At 40.5% G+C, this 18,439-nt stretch overlaps 1 long non-coding RNA gene across 1 annotated transcript; it reads left to right on the top strand.

The window, feature by feature from the left end:
- Positions 1-648: 648 nt before the first annotated feature.
- On the top strand, positions 649-16,632 carry LOC118500312. The gene is made up of 3 exons (XR_004902877.1): positions 649-762; positions 2,400-2,401; positions 16,620-16,632. It is a non-coding gene; the product is annotated as an uncharacterized LOC118500312 (long non-coding RNA).
- The last annotated feature ends 1,807 nt before the right edge of the window (positions 16,633-18,439 follow it).

Raw genomic sequence — 18,439 nt, 5'->3', positions numbered from 1 at the left:
TACCTCTGCCTCCACACATGCATAGCCTCACACATTATTAACACTCCTACTAGAGTGGTGCAAATGTTACAACTGATAAACCTACACTGACACCTCATAATCATCCAGAGTCCGTAGTTTACATTGTGGTTTACTACTGGTGATGTACATTCTATGTTTTTGTAAAGTATCCCTTTCTCTTGAGAGATACCATATTTTGCCAAGTATAATGCACCCCCCCCTATATTATGTGCCCCCACATCATTGGCCCAAACTTCCAGGAAAAATGTCTTTCATTGAAATTTTTTAAATCAATTTTTATTCATTTATATTTAGAAACAAAACCAATTACCATATTCCAGGGTATTATTTTCCATACAAATATCATTACTGCTTTCTAGAGTTACACTGTTAATGCAGAAGCATATACAAAAGAATTAAAATCGTTTATATAGATACAGAATTAGTACTACCCATGTATAATGCACATCCTTATTTATCCCTTAAAAACTGGGACAAAAAGTGAGCATTATACATGGCAAAATATAGTATTCTTATATGTTTACAGGTGTTTAAAAGTGCCTCAAAATAATCTTGGATAATGGAAGTGTGTTGGAGCATAAAGAAGATTGGCAATGAGTTGACAATTGTTGAAACTGACCTATGAGCAGCACTTCCTGCCAAGATGGAGGTTTAGGTAGATATATTTGCCTCCTTGTACAGCCAAAAGAAAGGCAACAAATTTAAAAACAAAAACAACCAGAACTGCCAGAAAATTGAACTGTATGGAAGTCTGACAACCAAGGAGTTAAAAAAGAAACATTCATCCAGACTGGTAGGAGGGGCAGAGACAGGTAGCTGGGCAGAGAGGATGCAGGACAAAGTGGTGGCTGGAGGTCTGGGAGGGTGAGGCAGTATAGGTGGAAGACTGGGTGGTCCCACATTTGCATGTGGATAAACCAGGAGGAACAACTGGGGAGTGAGACAGACTGTGCAACTCAGGATTCAAACACAGGGAAATAAAGCCTCAAAACCTCTGACTAAAAAAACTTGTGGGGGGTTGAGGTGGTAGTTGAAACTCCCAGTCTCATAGGAGAGATCATTGGACAGACCCACAGTGTCCTAGAATGTACCCATCTACCCCAGAATCAGCACCAGAAGGGCCCAGTTTGTTTGTGGGAAACAGGGGAAGTGAGTGAAGCCAGCTGAAAGGTAAGCAAGTGGCATTCTTCCTTTTTGGACCCCTCCCCCACATAGAGCACCACAATGCAGTGACGTGGGTTGCCCTGCCCTGGCAAATACCTAAGGCTGCATCCCCTAGAACAGAACATGCAGACTGAGAAAAAAATTATGGCCCAAATGAAAGAACAGATCAAAGCTCCAAACACAGAACTAAGCCATGAAGAGATAGCCAACCTATCAAATGTAGTGTTCAAAACACTTGTAATGAAGATGCTCACAGAAATGGCTGAGTATGGTCACAAAATAGAGGGAGAAGTGAAGGCTATGCAAAGTGAAATAAAGAAAAATATACAGGGAACTAATTGTGAAGGGAAGGAAACAGGGACTTGAATCAACGATTTGTAACAGAAGGAAGAAGCAAAAGTTCAACTAAAACAGAATGAAGAAACAAGAATTCAAAAAAAAAAATGAGGAAAGGCTTAGGAACCTCCAGGATACCTTTAAACATTCCAACATCCAAATCATAGGAGTGCCAGAAGGAGGAAGAGAGAAACAAGAAATAGAAAATTTATTTGAAAAAATAATGAAGGAGAACTTCCCCAATCTGGCAAAGGAAATGGACTTCCAGGAAGTCCAGGAACTTCAGAGAGTCCCCAAGAAGTTGTACTCAAGGAAGCACACATTAAGGCACAGCATAATTACATTACCCAAGATTAAAGATAAGGGAAGAATCTTAAAAGCAGTAAGAGAAAAGAGACAGTTACCTACTAAGGAGTTCCCATTAGACTGTCAGCTGATTTCTCAAAAGAGATCTTGAAGGCAAGAAGGGACTGGAAAGGAGTATTCCAAGTCATGAAAGGCAAGGACCTACATCCAAGATAACTCTCCAGCAAAGCTTTCATTTAGAATGGAAGGGCAGATAAAGTGCTTCCCACATAAGGTCAGGTTAAAGGAGTTCATCATCACCCAGCCCTTATTATATGAAATGTTAAAGGGACTTATCTAAGAATTAGAAAATGATAAGAAATATGAACAGTAAAATGACAACAAACTCACAACTATCAACAACTGAACCTAAAAAAAACTAAGCAAACAACTAGAACAGGGATAGAATCACAGAAATAGAGATCACATGACGGGTTTTCAGCAAGGAGGGGGAAGGGGAAGAATGAGGAAAAGGGTACAGGGAATAGGAAGCATAAATGGTAGGTACAATACAGAGAGGGGGAGGTTAAGAGTAGTACAAGAAATGGAGAAGCCAAGCAACTTATATGTATGATCCATGGACATGAACTGAGGGGGTGGGGAATACTGGTAGGAGGTGTTTGAGGAGCAGAGAGAAATAAAGGGGAGAAAAATGGGACAACTGTAATAGCATAATCAATAAAATATACTTAAAAAACGCCTATGAAAACACAAAACTTGGTTACATTATCACATTTTTTTGGATTATAAGACCCCCCCAATTTGGGAGGAATAATGTTTGTTAATACTGCTGTTGGGTTGTTTACATTTACATTGGTGAAATATTATATTATTTTTTTTATTTTAACCATCGTTCAAGTACAGTTTTCTCTCCCCTACTCCCATTCCAGCCCACCCACCCAACCCTCCCCTCTTCCCCCCATTACCCCCCACCCCTAGTTTTTGTCCATGTGTCCTCCAAATTTGTTCCTGTAAACCCTACCCATTCCCCCCTGAAATTCCCTCTTCTCTCCCCTCTGGTCACTGTCAGACTATCCCCTATTTCAGTGTCTTTGGTTATATTTTGCTAGTTTTTTTTTTGTTTTGTTGTTTAGATTCCTGTTAAAGGTGATATCATGTGGTATTTGTCTTTCACTGCCTGGCTTGTTTCGCTTAGCATAATGCTTTCCAGCTCCATCCATGCTGTTGCAAAGGGTAGGAGCTCCTTCTTTCTTTCTGCTGCATAGAATTCCATTGTGTAAATGTACCATAGTTTTTTGATCCATTCATTTACTGATGGGCATCTAGGTTGCTTCCAGCACCTAGCTATTGTGAATTGTGCTGCTATGAGCATTGGGATGCATAGGTTCTTTTGAATTGGTGTTTTAGTATTCTTAGGATAGAGTCCCAGCAGCGGAATTGCCGGATCAAAAGGCATATCCATTTTTAGTTTTCTGAGGAAGTTCCAAACTGCTTTCCATAGCGGTTGTACCAGTCTGCAGTCCCACCAACAGTGCACTAGGGACCCCCTTTCTCCACAGCCTCTCCAACACTTGTTGTTTGTTGCTTTGTTTATGATGGCCATTCTGACTGGTGTGAAGTGGTATCTCATTGTGGTTTTAATCTGCATCTCTCTGATGGCTAGCAATATTGAGCATCGTTTCATGTGTCTTTGGATTTTCTGTATGCCCTCCTTGGAGAAGTGTCTGTTCAAGTCCTTTGCCCATTTTTTAATTGGGTTACTTGTCTTCTTAGAGTGGAGTCCTGTAAGTTCTTTATATATTTTGGAGATTAAACCCTTGCCTGAGGTATCATTGGCAAATATGTTTTCCCATACAGTTGGTTCTCTTTTAATTTTGATACTGTTTTCTTTAGCTGTGCAAAAGCTTTTAATTTTGATGAGGTCCCATTTGTTTATTCTTTCTTTCATGTCCCTTGCTCTAGGAGACAAGTCAGTAAAAAAGTTTCTGCGTGAAATATCTGAGATTTTCCTACCTACGTTCTCTTCTAGGACTTTAATGGTGTCACGTTTTATATTTAAGTCTTTTATCCACCCTGAATCTATTTTTGTATAAGGTATAAGTTGGTGCTTGAGTTTCATTTTTTTGCACGTAGCTGTCCAGTTCTCCCAACACTATTTGTTGAAGAGGCTATTTTTATTCCATTTTATGTTGCTGCCTCGTTTGTCAAATATTAATTGACCATAGAGACTTGGGTTTATTTCTGGGCTCTCTGTTCTGTTCCATTGGTCCATGTGCCTGTTTTTATGCCAGTACCAGGAGGTTTTGATTACAGTGGCCTTGTAGTATAGTTTAGTGTTGGGCATTGTGATCCCTCCTACTTTACTCTTCTTTCTCAAAATTGCAGCAGCTATTCGGGGTCGTTTATGATTCCATATAAATTGCTGAAGTGTTTGTTCTATGTCTGTGAAATATGCCATTGGTACTTTAATAGGAATTGCATTGAATGTGTAAATTGCTTTGGGTAGTATGGACATTTTGATGATATTAATTCTTCCAATCCATGAACACGGTATATGTTTCCATTTGTTTGTGTCTTCCTTGATTTCTTTCCTGAGTATTATGTAGTTTTCTGAATACAGGTCTTTTACCTCTTTGGTTAGGTTTATTCCTAGATATTTTATTTTTCTTTTTGCTATTTCAAATGGAATTTTTTCCTTGATCTCTGCTTCTGCTGTTTCATTGTTGGTGTACAGAAATGCCTTTGATTTCTGGATATTGACTTTGTATCCCGCTGTTTTGCCAAATTCATTTATTAGGTCAAGCAGTTTTTTTGGTGGAGTCTATAGGATTTTCTATGTATACTATCATGTCATCTGCAAACAGTGACAGTTTTGTTTCCTCCTTTCTGATTTGGATGCCTTTTATTTCTTTTTCTTGTCTGATTGCTGTGGCTAAAACTTCCAGTACTATATTGAATAGAAGTGGTGAAAGTGGACATCCTTGTCTTGTTCCTGAACTTAGTGGAAAAGATTTTAATTTTTGCCCATTGAGTATGATGTTGGCTGTAGGTCTCTCATATATGGCCTTTATTATGTTGAGGAATGCTCCCTCTATTCCCACTTTGTCTAGTGTTTTTATCATGAATGGGTGCTGTACCTTATCAAATGCTTTTTCTGCATCTATTGATATGATCATGTGGTTTTTGTCTTTGCTTTTGTTTATGTGATCTATTACACTTACTGACTTGCGAATATTGAACCATCCTTGCCTCCCTGGAATGAATCCCACTTGGTCATGGTGTATGATCTTTTTAATGTATTGTTGGATACGGTTTGCTGGTATTTTGTTGAGGATTTTAGCGTCAATGTTCATCAGTGATATTGACCTAAAGTTTTCTTTCTTTGTTGTGTCTTTATCTGGTTTTGGAATTAGGATGATGTTGGCCTCATAAAAAGAGTTTGGGAGTCTCCCATCTTTTTGGATTTTTTGAAATCGTCTGTGAAGGATAGGGGTTAGCTCTTCTTTAAATGCTTTGTAGAATTCTCCTGTGAAACCATCTGGTCCAGGGCTTTTGTGTGTTGGGAGTTTTTTGATTACTGCTTCAATTTCTTTTGTTGTTATTGGTCTGTTCAGGCTTTCTGCTTCTTTTTCATTGAGTTTTGGAAGATTATATTTTTCTAGAAAGTTGTCCATTTCACCTAGGTTTTCAAATTTCTTGGCATACAGTTCTTTGTAGTAATTTCTTACAACCCTTTGTATTTCTGTGGTATCTGTTGTAATCTCTCCTCTTTCATTTCTGATTGTGTTTATTTGGGTCTTCTCTCTTTTTTTCTTGATGAGTCTGCTTAAAGACTTGTCGATTTTGTTTATCTTTTCAAAGAACCAGCTCTTGGATTCATTGATCCTTAGAATTGTGCTTTTAGTTTCTATGTCATTTAATTCTGCTCTGATCTTGGTTATTTCCTTCCTTCTGCTTGCTCTGGGCTGTCTTTGTTGTTGTTCCTCGAGTTCTTGTAGACGTAGGGTTAGGTTGTTTGTTTGGAATGTTTCTAACTTTTTTAGGTGGGCCTGTATTGCTATAAACTTCCCTCTCAGGGCTGCCTTGGCTGTGTCCCATAAGTTTTGGGTTGTTGTGAGTTCGTTTTCATTTGTTTCCAGAAACCTTTTGATTTCTTCCCTAATATCATTCTTGACCCATTCATTATTTAATAGCATGCTATTTAATCTCCATGACTTTTAGTGTTTTCATTTTTTTTTTCCTTCGGGTTGGTTTCTAGCTTCAGTCCCTTGTGGTCTGAAAAAAATGCTTGGTATGATTTAAATTTTCTTGAAATTCTTGAGGCTTGTTTTGTGTTCTATCATGTGGTCAATCTTTGAAAATGTTCTGTATACATTTCAGAAGAATATGTATTTAGCTTCTTTTGAATGGAGGGCTCTATATATCTCAATAAAGCCCATTTCATCAAGGGTATTGTTCAATGCCACAATATCTTTGTTGATATTTTGTTTGGAAGATCTGTCCATTTTTGATAGTGGGGTGTTAAAATCCCCCACTGTAATTGTGTTGCTGTCCATATCTTTCTTGAAGTCTTCTAAGATTTTATTTATGTATTTGGGTGCTCCTATGTTGGGTGCATATAGGTTTATAATGTGTATGTCTTCTTGGTGGATTCTTCCCTTGAGTATTATGAAATGACCTTCTGGGTCTCTCTTTATGGACCTTCTTTGGAAGTGTATTTTGTCTGATATGAGTATTGCTACCCCGGCTTTTTTTTTCCTGTCCATTTGCTTGGAAGATTTGTTTTTAGCCCTTCACTTTCAGCCTGTGCAGGTCTTCTATCCTGAGGTGGGTCTCTTGTAGACAGCATATATGTGGGTCATTTTTTCTTATGCATTCAGCTATTCTATGTCTTTTGATTGGAGCATTTAATCCATTTACATTTAAGGTTATTATTGATAGGTACTTATTCATTGTCTTTTATGTACATGTGTTCTTCTCTCTCTCTCTCTTTTCCTTCCCTTCCTTAAAGCAGTCCCTTTAGAATCTCTTGCAGAGCTGGTTTGGTGGAGGTGTATTCTTTTAGACTTCTTTTGTCTGAGAAGCTTCTTATTTGGCCTTCTATCTTGATTGAGAGCCTTGCTGGATAAAGTAGCCTTGGTTGCAGACCTCTGGTTCTCATTACTTGGAGTATTTCTTGCCATTCTCTTCTGGCTTGAAGTGTTTCCATTGAGAAGTCAGCTGTTAGCCTTATTGGGGCTCCCTTGTATGTTACTTCCGGTTTCTCCCTTGCTGCCTTTAAGATTCTCTCTTTGTCTTGAAATTTTGCCATTTTAATTATGATGTGTCTTGAGGTGGGCCTCTTTGAGTTCCTCTTGATTGGGACTCTCTGTGTTTCCAGGATTTGTGTGACTTTTTCTCTCATCAAATTAGGGAAGTTCTCCTTCATTACTTTTTCCACTAGGTTTTCAATCCCTTGCTCTTCTTCTTCTCCTTCTGGTATCCCTATTATACGGATATTATTACGTTTCATATTGTCTTGCATTTCTCTTAATCCCTCTTCATTCTTTCTGAGCCTCTTTTCCTTTTCTTGGTCTTTCTGGATGTTGTTTTCTACTTTGTCCTCTAGCTTGCTAATCCGATCTTCTGCTTCATCGATCCTGCTTTTCATTCCCTCTACTGTGTTCTCCAGTTCAGAAATTGTATTCTTCATTTCCTCTTGGCCTTGTTGAGAGTTGCTATTTCCTTTTTCATGTTTATATAGTTTGCAGTGAGATTGTTGTAGTTTCCCTCTAATTTCTGATAGTTCATTGTGAGTTCATTGAACTTCCTGATCATCATTGTTTTGAACTCACTATCTGATAGTTGCGTTGCCTTTATTTCATTTAGCATTTTTCCTGAGGCTTCCTCATTTCCCTTCAATTGGGGGTTGTTTCTTTGTTTTCTCATTGTTGGTGGGTTTCTTCTTGTTAGCCTCTGTTTCTTAAATTGATCTGTTCTGGTTCCCTGTAATTAAGGTGTGAACTTCTGTGGTAGAATACTTGTGAGATTCAGTGGTGCAGTCTCCTTCGTGTATCCTGGTGTTCACAGCTTCCCCCTATTCTTTTTTGTGATCAGTTGGAGGAGTAAGGCAAAATGGTTTAAAACAGTAAGACAGTATACTATGATATTTACATTAGCAGCCAGGAGAGAAGAGATGGGTTATCCTTTGGCTGCTTATAGTGTTAACTGTGATCCTCCACTCCACTATCCACGTTTTAGAAAGGATAGAAAGAAGGTAAGACTCTTATTGGGGACAAGCGGATTGTTAGTTGGATCTAGAAAGCTGTGAGGCTGTGGAAGGTCAAATTCTAAGGTAGGGTTGGATTAAAGATTAGTATATAGGGGTAGTGTGTAAAAGAACAGAGACAACCCCCACAATAGAATAGTTCAGGAAATTTCAAAGTGGGCTGAGATCAGGTAGGGGTATTGAGTAGTATTTACAATTGTATGGACTAGGTCTTATTAACAGTAATAGTAAAGTGACAGTCTTGTGGCAGAATTGATGAGATCTAGATAACAAGAATAAAGAGTATAGAACCTTGAGAGGTGTATTAATGGAACACAGATGAAGGATAGTAAATTATCAACACACTGTGACTGAGATACCAGGGGGAACCTATCAAATGACAGTATAACCAGCCAAGCAAAGAAGAGTATACAGAAAGAAAAAGAATAACAAAATACTATTAAAATAAAAAATGTCAGAAAAGTGAGAAAAAGATAATACAAATTTACAGTAACTTGCAAGATTAAAAAAAAGGAAAGAAAAGCAGAAGATGGAGTGCAGGATAGATAAATTTGGAGTGGAAAGAATAATATTAGAATGAATGGAAGAGAAACATAAGGGATTGCAAGATATAAAAATAATAAGAATTGAAAAATAAAATGTCACTTAAAACACAAGATAAAATCAATCAACCAACAACAGCCATGAAAACCAAACCAAACAAAAACCTCTTGTTGGTTTCTAACTGGCCAGACCAGTTTTTCTGATCTTGCTGGTTTCAGCTGGCTTCAGCTGGCTGAGGGACCTTTGAAATGCTTCTCTCTCTTCCCAGCCAAATCTCAGCAAGCCTCTCAGGTACTCTGGGTGCTCCCGAGCACACTCGCTCTCCAGAGCTCACTGCCGTGTTCTTCCGGACTCCGGGGTCCCTGCAGGGTTCCAGCTCTATGATCTCAGGAGGCACCTGCGATGTTTTGGGAATCACTGCTCCCTCCCTGGGAATTGTAAAAGGGCACGCACCTCCACGAAACTTTTGAGATTCAGGCTCTAGGATCGCCCTAAGTGCCGCGACCCTTCCGGGTTCACAGCACGAAAGTCAGGATTCCCGATGGGGTGCGCGCTTCCACAGTTCAGCACCACAGGCTCCTGAAACCTGAGAATGCCCGCGCCCTTTTCTGGATCGGGGTTGCGACGTCTAGGTTTTCAACCAATCCACACTCCCACCGGGCTAGGGGTGCGGACGCTCTTCCAGGCTGCCCCTGGTCGTGCCAGCTGGAGGTCCTCACTTCTCCCAGGACTCTGGGTGGGTGTTCACAGTCCCTGGGTGATTTTTTCCCAGTCCAACTGGCCAATCTGTGCCTTCAAGCAACAAGCTCTACCCTGGAGTTGCTCAACCCCCGTATGTGGGGGAGGGAGCAGCAACTCCCCTCTCCCGGGAGCCCTGAGGCAGACCTGGGAGCACCGGGCCTGGGGACTGCACACCCCTGGTCCGAAGGCTGATCCCTGGGGCCCTTTTGTCCTGAAGCATCTCCTTATCATCTGGTTTTTCAGTGATCGCAATAATTTTTGATGTCCTGCTTTCAAAAGTGATTCGGTAACCTAGTCCACTTGCTCTGTTTCTCCACCGATCCGCGAGTTTCCCACCTCTTCACAGAAGCCGAGAATCACGCTGCCTAGAGTAAAGCTGCCATGTTGAATCTCTCATCTCTTTATCTTAATACTTTACTTCCAGGGAGATTTCACCAACTTTATGTTCTAATTTTTCTATTGCTTTTTGACTTTCTCATATAATGTTATTAATATGCAAGAATATAGGAAACCTATCCTCGTGGAATGGCAAATGAAGCCCAGTCCTATTGGAAAACCAATAGGCACATGTCAGCACACAGGAAGCCAAACCCACAGATTGGCTTTCCCGTGGGAAACCAGGCCTAAGTTATACCTAGGCTACTTTGAGGCTTGCTTTCGCTAAAACTCCCTCACGCTGAATTGAGGCAGCAAATGTTTACTGCATATCTTTAATGTAACTTCATAAAATCTATGCTAAACCCCCCAAGGATGGAGTGCAACCAGTTCAACCACTTTTTCCTTTGCATTTTCAAATATCCTTTCTCTTTGTAGTAATTAGCAACTTCCTCTCCTTTGTTATCTGTAAAAGGTAACCTGTGCATAGTAAATGAGGACCATCCTCACTGTAATGTGCCCAGAAAAGCAATAAAAGCTTGTCCAGGCAGGGGTCAGGGACCTCTCTCACTCAGAGAGTGGCCATGCCATCCCTTTTTCTCCACAGGACTTCTGTAGTCCGTGTGAATATCTTTGTTGCAGCCACAACACACGGACACCAGGGGCCGGGCCCCACATCATTTGATGAATCTACAGACTGGTGTCATCCTAGATCAGCAGTGTCGTACTACAGCTGTGGGCCAAATGCAGCTCAGCACCTGTTTACCTGTTTCGTATGATCTGTAAATTAATGGTTTTACAATTTTCAGTGATTGGAAAATAATCAAAAGAAAAGTAATATTTGAGACACACAGAAATTACATGAAAGAAAGTATATAAAACTCGGATTTCAGTGTAAACGAATGAAGTTTCACTGGCACACATTCTCATTCACGTACATGTGTCCATGGCTGCTTTTGTCCTGGGATGGCCCAGTCCAGTAACGGTGACAGACACCATTGGCGGCACTCCACACACTCGTGGCTTTGGCCTGTTGCTTGTCCTGTGACATGTGATAATGACGTCATTATAACTCTCTGTGTTTTCTGTGCCATGGGTGTAGTCACGATTTTATAATTTTATGTTTTTATTACCAGCACATACTCATATGGAAAAGACAAGAAAATAACAAACTTTGAATGTCATTCTTTTAAGGTACAGTGGTGTGTGGATTAATGTTGTTGAAGAAGTTAGTGAAGCATTGTATTTTAATACAATGACACTAGAGCTGGGTTAAAAGAATGCAGAATACACCGATATTACCAGATTAAGCAGTTATCACAACAATCCAAACTAACAGGAAAGGAGTGGCTAGAAAAATCTAGAAATTTCAAATAAAATATTTCATCATAGTAGAATTGCTTCACAAAAACAAAACATCAAAATGAGGCAGCAGTAAAAATGAATTTGTTAACAATTATTCGTTAGCCAAACAAAGTAAGCTAGTTACTGATGTTCAGTTGATCACATTGTTTGATTAAATTAGCTTTGCAATGCAGGATGACAGCTGGCCGGGGAAGTTAGGGGTAGACGGACTGAGCAAACGGGAAAAAGGACTCATGGACCACAGTGTGGTGATTCCTGGAGGGAAGGAGGCACAAGGGGATGAAATGGTAATGGAAAGCTATAATAAAAATAAAAAAGTAGAGGCAACTCAGTTCATTGTACTGATGATTTATGGGCATAAGAGAGTCGTGAGCAGTGACATGGGAAGAAATGGTAATAGAAAAAAATACAGTAAAGATTAAATTTTAAAAAAGTGTTTACAGAAAAAAGAAACTTGCCTATGACTATAAACTGTCCTCTATGAGTCTGTCTATCTTGTCTTCAGGACATGTGTATCACAAAAAATGTTTAAAATTATTATTATAGTTTTAATTTTGCCATAAAATTGTAGATTTTTTTTCTTTTTTGTTATATAAACAACCACCTAATTTATTGGATCTTGCCACTCGGCCTGCAAAACTAAAGCATGTGCTGGCTGGCCTTTTACTGAAGTTCAGCTACCCCAAGCATAGCTCATGAGCTGTTAGTTCAGTCAAAGGGTCCTAACCATATTCTTTTATTTCCTTCAGAGTCCAAGCTGGCTCTGGTGTCCTTCTAATATGTCTTCAGTACTCTCCTGGTATTTCTTTACTCTGTGGGATAATAAGATGCTTGAGGCCCATATGTACCAACCTCATCTTACTTATGCAATCTGTCATCTCTCTTTATTCTTCCAAATGGGAAAAGGTTTTTAGTAGCCAAGACTTTGCCTTAAGTGTGCTCATTTGTCTGATTTCTCTTTGCTTTTACATGAGTCAGCAGACAGAACTAGGAAATACAATATGCTATAATTTGATGTGATATACTGTCATATTGTTGTGGAAAATTTACTCTCACGTGGGGAGATAACGAAACACAAACTTTATTACCTGGGGGCCCAGAGGGGGTGGTTAACATTTAAATTCTCTGAGCACCAATCCTTGTTCTCCTGGGGTTTAAATAGTCCCGGGCTTCCTACCTACGTGGCGAAGCAAGGTTACAGAAGCTGAATGTAGAAGTTAGGTCCAGCTACCTTATATGGGAGACAAAGGGAAAACGCAGGAGGAATTTGCAGAAGCTACAGAGCACAGGAGCTTATCATGGGAGTCTGTGTACGACCTTGAGTAACTGGCCGTTGTTTTGGTTATGACTTGTCAGCTTCTACAGTCCTGTGTGAAATTTTGCAAGTGTTACAGTTACAGAGCATAAGAAGCTTTTGGAGTTTTCTTTTCCTGCCACAATATGCTCCTAATTCGCTCAATTCTTCAAGTTCTTAAAAGATATACAAGGACAAGCAAGATGAATTGATTGTATAAATTGAGGAAGAAGAGCAAGTTATTGTGTTATAATTAGACAGGCTTTCATCTACCTTGTCTTTAGTTAGTAGTTTAGACAGACCATTACTGGAATAAGGCACATCTTCCAAAATCTTAGAAGACTACGATTTCACCAAACCGTGGAAGGTCCATGCAAACAGAAAGGTTAGTGATATTTTTAATTGCTATATGTACCATATCATCGTTTGGTTTGGAAATGGGGAAGCTGAAACAACCCCTTTGGTCACAGATGCAGCGCTATAAATCCTCCACTGGTGTGAATGGCAGCCTGGCCTAGAGGTGAATAAAGGCGAAACGCCTCGAGAATTTCAAAAGGCCCCTAAAACGTTTAGTTCAATAAGAATTCTTGTTATAAAATTAGAAATTCTTGGCTAAGCTATTCATTTTCATAAGTAATTTACTCCCACTGATTTCCTTTTAGGCTATGCCACTCACACAAAAATGACTATTTCCTTAATGTATAAACATGATGTAAAACAAAAGAAGGCTGAACATAAGCTTAAATTACCTCTGTCTTAAATTGTGTGTCTTCCCAATGAAGTCTTGTGCATTGGAAGGATTAAAAACCTCCTCTAGGATCAAATTCTGTTGTTCGTGGACACTTGAGAATCATTATTAAAGAGTGGTGTGATGTAGGGGGTGAATAGAGAGTGGAGGTGGAAAAGAGTGTAGAGGGCGTAAAAGGTGGTGGAAAGTCATAAAAGAAAAAGAGTAGCTTATGTAGGTAACAAATGACTGATGTATGGGAGAAACCTCCAGTGGAGCTGTTAGGACAGGCCTGAGGTATATTTCGATTATTGTACTGAATGCAAAAGAAGATAGACTGAGTATTCTGGAATGTTTACAGGAGTGGAAGGGCATGACTTAGGAAGGAGAACCCTGGGTATCTTAGAGAATGAATTTAAATAGTCTGTGAATTCATAAGGTTCTTTGAACGTCCCGTAGCCATAGCCAGCTTTACATAGGGTGGTTCAAATGAAATCCCGAAAAAAGAACACTAGCTTTCTGAGATTGGTCTAAAATATTTTACTAACCATCCTTCATGCCCAAGGAAGATGTTGCTATAGCTTTCAAATATTATGCACCTTTCTTTTTTTTTATTGTTTCCAAAATTAATATTATTCCTGGGTGCCATATTTTTTGGACTATAAGACACACTTCCCCCCAAATTTGGGAGGAAAAGGGGTGTGTCTTATACTCTAAATGTAGCTTACCTGGCTCACTGTGGGGGGGGGGGGCAGCAGTGGAGTGGGGTCACAGGAGGCAGGAGCAGGGTCCCACTGCAGGAAGCCAGTACTGGAAGGAGTGGGATGATGCTGCTGGCTCGGGGCTGGGAGGAGGGGGTGTCCTGGCACTGCGAAGCAAGGGAGGCAGGAGGGAGTTCCCGCTGCAGCATACTATAGTGCTAGGGAGGAGGGTACAGGTACAGGAGAAGAAAGCCTCCAGCGTCCCCAGGTGCCTCCATCACGTGACTGGTGTGTCCCCCATTAACATTAACATAGGCAAATTCCACTGCAGGGTCACCTGTCAATGTGGCCCTACTGCTGTTGCAAAACTACAACTCCCATCATGGGTGGGCAGGCTGGGATGATTGGAGCTGTGATTTGGCAACAGCTGCAGAGCCACACAGGTTGTGCAAAACTGCTGTCCCCATACAAGAGTGTCCCACAACCTGTGGCCCTCCAGCAGCAGATCCCCCCATAACAGTGTCAGCAGCAGATCCCCCCCATAGCAGTGTCAGCAGCAGATCCCCCCATAGCAGTGCATCATCCACTGATGTTCTCAGCTACGGTGCCCCCATAACTATGAAGGACACGGTGCTGCTAGCTCTATCATTACTGTATTTCTTGTAGAAAGATACGATAGTGTACTGTAATCTCCTGCTAAATCTACCGTAATCCTAGAAAGATGTCAAAGCAGAAAAGGATTTCATATAAAAGCCCTTTTAAACTGGAAGTACGCCAAAGAATGTGGGAACACTGCAGCAGAGAGACACTTTGGGCCACCTCCAACTGAAACAATGATACAGGAATGGAGGAAACAGGAGGATCAACTGCAAAAAATAGACAAAATAAAACAATGTTTTCGTGGGCATGCTGCAAAATGGCCACAGTTACAAGTGGATATGAAAGAGAGGATCACACGTCACAGGAACAATGGCTTTTCAGTATCTACAGAAATGATCATAAATACAGCCAAATGTCTTGCTGCAGAGAAAGGCATTGAGGACTTCACTTGATCACCATCATGGTGCCACAGATTTATGGAGAGATGTGGCCTTGCTCTATGCACCAAAACCAGGGTTGCACAAAAAACGCCTATAGAATGTGAATCCAAGGTTGTGTCTTTTTACCAATCTGTAGTGGGTGCAATAAAGAAAAGTGGATTTGAAATAATCCAGATTGGGAACATGTATGAAGTCCTGTTAACCTTTGATGTTCCATCAAACAAGACTGTTGATGTGAAAGGTGCCAAAACCATAACCGTGAAAACCTCAGGGCATGATAAAACCCAATTACACGGTCATGTTGTCCTGCTGTGCAGATGGCACCAAACTGCCACCAATGCTGATTTTCAAGAGAAAAAACATGCCAAAAGAGGCAATCCCAAGAGGAGTTATTGTTCATGTTCATGACAAAGGATGGATGGACAAAAATGGCATGAAGATATGGACAGAAAAAGTGTGGTCCAAACATCCTGGAGGGCTTCTGTAAAAACCTGCTCTACTACTGCTTGACCAGTTTAGGGCACATATCATGGAAGCCACAAAAAAGACATTTAAAGAAGAGAAAACTCATCTAACCATAATTCCTGGGGGGCTTACCAGCCAGTTGCAGTCTTTGGGTGTTTCCCTCAACAAGCCATTTAAAGTTCTCATGAGAGAAGAGCAGAGCAAATGGATGGCTGCTGGAAATCATGATCTGACACCACCTGGACGAATGAAGAGGCCCACCATTACCCAAGTTTGTGAGTGGGTGAAAAGCTCATGCAGTCAGTTAAGGATGAAACTGTTGTGAGGTCCTTCAAAAAATGTGGCATCAGCAATGCCTTAGATGGCTCTGAAGATGACATCCTCTATGAACAGAGTGAAGACAGGGATACTAGTGATTCTGAGGAACGGAGCTTCATAAATGTGGACAGTAGTGACCAGGAGTGCTTGGGGTTCCCCGATGACTAGAGGAGTTTCCGTACTTAAAGCTTAAAGTCATTAATAATGGTTGTTAATGCTGCTGTTGAGTTCTGTTTACATTTACATTGGGGAAATACTATGTCATTTATGTTATTCAATATTTTACTACATTTTTGCTTCACAATTTTTTTCCTATTTTCCTCCTCTAAAACCTAGGTGCTTTTTATGGTCCAAAAAATACAGTATATGCAGTTCTCTTTAGTGTTTCCACGAGCTTTGACTACTTTGCTTCTTCTGGACTAATCACATAACTATTTGCTAATGTTAACAAAATCTTACCTAATTTATTTATCCAAGCTGAGTTCTCTGCTGGCTCTAGAACACTGCTCACTGGCCAAGACAAACTTCTGGGGACAATTTACTTCTCAGCAGCAGGTCATTCCCTGTTGTCCATATAATTGCACCAGAGTGGATTTTGCTTCAGCAGCTGATGGAGAACAGTGAGTAGTAATGTGGTAGACTTAAGCCCCTTCCAAATCTTATCCTGTCTTCAGATACAATGCGTTTATTTCTTCCTCCTCAATTTTATGTTTTCCCTCCTGTTCTTTTGGACTTCAGTGCAGGAATAAGGGAAACACACGACATTGTTTCCCTTTATACAATACTTTCTCCTATATTCATTAAGGATATGCCAACAATGTATGACTCGCCAATGCCGAGATCCTCCATGAAAATGCACCCTCACCTCACTGTTCCCCCTTGTTTATGTGACAAGATTGCTCTTACAATTTTCTCTCCTTGAGATTGTGCGAGACAGACTAAACATAATACATAGCAAACAAAGGAGTGATTTCAGAATGTTTTTGTGGGCTGCCTGGCACTGTTTCCTCTTTTCTCAGAATCAAGAGTTTGTGGAGTTGGTGCTTTATGGTGTGTGTGTGTGTGTGTGTGTGTGTGTACATATATATATATATATATGTGGTGTCAGAAGGGTGTGATAGTGGCTCACACTATCTTTGCCTTTGCTTTAACTACCTTTCGCACGTATGGGCTTTTCCATTTGTCTGTGTTACACAGTATAAATTCTTCCTCACCATGCTCTAAAGCCTGTTGTACAGGGGTTTTCCGGGAAAATTTCTGATGCCAGCGTCACAACAGTACCCCATCCTCCTCTTCTTCTTTTTTAAAGATTTTATTTATTTATTTTTAGAAAGGGAAGGGAGGGAGAAATAGGGAGAGAGAGAGAAACATCAATGTGTGGTTGCTGGGGGCCATGGCCTGCAACCCAGGCATGTGCCCTGACTAGGAATTGAACCTGTGATGCTTTGGTTCGCAGCCCACACTCAATCCACTGAGCTATGCCAGCCAGGGTCCATCCTCCTCTTGAAACTACTCCCGGTGATCCATCTGCCAGTCTCTTCTATCCTCAGTTCTCAGTGATTGAGGTTGTCTGGAATACACCTTGAGTCAGGAAAGCTCTAGCAAGTTATAGGGCCTTAACTGGATTTTTAAGCGGAGGTCAAATAACCCACAAAAGCTTCTCGGAAGGTAGAGATGAAACATCTACTGAAACCTGGATAGTGCTTTATCAGAATTTTGGTTCCTATTTCTTTGGAGATATTGGCAAGTTTATTAAAATACAGATTTCCAGGGCACACTACCCAGAAATTCTCTTAGTCTGTTATAAGACCTAGAGCATGAACATTTATAGAAAAACCCAGAGCCCTGGCTGGCATAGCTCAGTGGATTGAGCATGGGCTGCGAACCAAAGTGTCGCAGGTTCGATTCCCAACCAGGGTACATGCCTGGGTTGCAGGCCATAACCCCCAGCAACCGCACATTGATGTTTCTCTCTCTCTCTCTCCCTCCCTTCCCTCTCTAAAAATAAATAAATAAAATCTTAAAAAAAAAAAAGAAAAACCCAGGTAATTCTAATACAAGAGATTTTTCTACTCTTACTCAGAAAAATTCTAACCTGACATTCCTCTATTGGTCATGTGAGTTAGATTGTTTGTAAAAGAATTAAATATTGTTTCTTTCCTTTTTTTAAGATTTATTTATTCTTAGAGAGAGGAGAAGGGAGGAAAAAAGAAAGGGAGAGAAACACTGATGTGTGAGAGACACCTTGTTGGTTGTCTCTTGCACACACCCCAACCAGGGACAGGGACTGCAGCCCAGGCATGCAGGCATGCATCGTGACCAGGAATCAGACCTGCAACCTTTCACTTTGTGAGCTAAGGCCCAACCAACTGAGCTACCCAGTCAGGACTAAATGTGGTTTCTTAACATGCAACTTAGACAAAGCCATATTTGCAACTTTTTTTAAAGTTTATTTTTATTATTTACACTATTACAAATGTCTGCATCCCCCCCACACCTCTGCCCACTTTTACCAAGCCCCTGCCCTCCCTCCCCTCTGCCCATCACCACACTGTTGACTCTGTCTATGTGTCATGCACATATGTTCTTTGGTTAATTCCTTTGCCTTCTTTCATCCTGTCCCTCCTCCCCCACCCCTCTGACAGCTGTCAATCTGTTCCATGTATCCATGCCTCTGTTTCTACTTTGTTCATCAGTTTATTGACATTTTGTTCATTAGATTCCACATATGAGTGAGATCGTGGTATATGTCTTTTTTTTAAACAAATTTGTTTT

Source organism: Phyllostomus discolor, chromosome 4 (assembly GCF_004126475.2).
Source record: "Phyllostomus discolor isolate MPI-MPIP mPhyDis1 chromosome 4, mPhyDis1.pri.v3, whole genome shotgun sequence".
NCBI classification, from domain to species: domain Eukaryota; kingdom Metazoa; phylum Chordata; class Mammalia; order Chiroptera; family Phyllostomidae; genus Phyllostomus; species Phyllostomus discolor.
This window is presented reverse-complemented; position numbering and strand designations above follow the sequence as displayed.